The sequence below is a fragment of the Arachis duranensis genome, chromosome 2 (assembly GCF_000817695.3).
Source record: "Arachis duranensis cultivar V14167 chromosome 2, aradu.V14167.gnm2.J7QH, whole genome shotgun sequence".
Taxonomy (NCBI): domain Eukaryota; kingdom Viridiplantae; phylum Streptophyta; class Magnoliopsida; order Fabales; family Fabaceae; genus Arachis; species Arachis duranensis.
The window spans coordinates 16,015,553-16,016,174 of NC_029773.3; positions in this window are offsets into that span (position 1 = coordinate 16,015,553).

The window sequence follows — 622 nt, forward strand, 5'->3', positions numbered from 1 at the left end:
GGCATGAGGTTTACACTTGACCCTAAGTCACACAAGGCCTTCTTGAAGGTCATGGTGCCTATGGTACATGGTATTGAAAACTTCCCAGGGTCTTGTCTCTTTTGAGGTAATTTCTGCCTAGACAAGTCATCCAGTTCTTTGGTGAGCAAATGTATTGAAAACTTCCCAGGGTCTTGTCTCTTTTGAGGTAATTTCTGCCTAGACAAGTCATCCAGTTCTTTGGTGAGCAAAGAGGGTTCATCCTCCCAAGTATCATTTCCAAATAACTTGTCATTTAGCTTCATGATTGCTCCAAGGTAATTAGCAACTTGCTCTTCAGTGACATACTCCTCCTCTTCAGAGGAAGAATACTCATCAGAGCTCATGAATGGCAGAAGTAAGTCCAATGGAATCTCTATGGTCTCATTTTGAGCCTCAGATTCCCATAGTTCCTCATTGGGGAACTCATTAGAGGCCAGTGGACGTCCATTGAGGTCTTCCTCAGTGGCGTTCACTGCCTCTCCTTCCTCCCAAAATTTGGCCATGTTGATGGCTTTGCACTCTCCTTTTGGATTTTCTTCTGTATTGCTTGGAAGAGTACTAGGAGGGAGTTCAGTAATTTTCTTGCTCAGCTGACCCACTT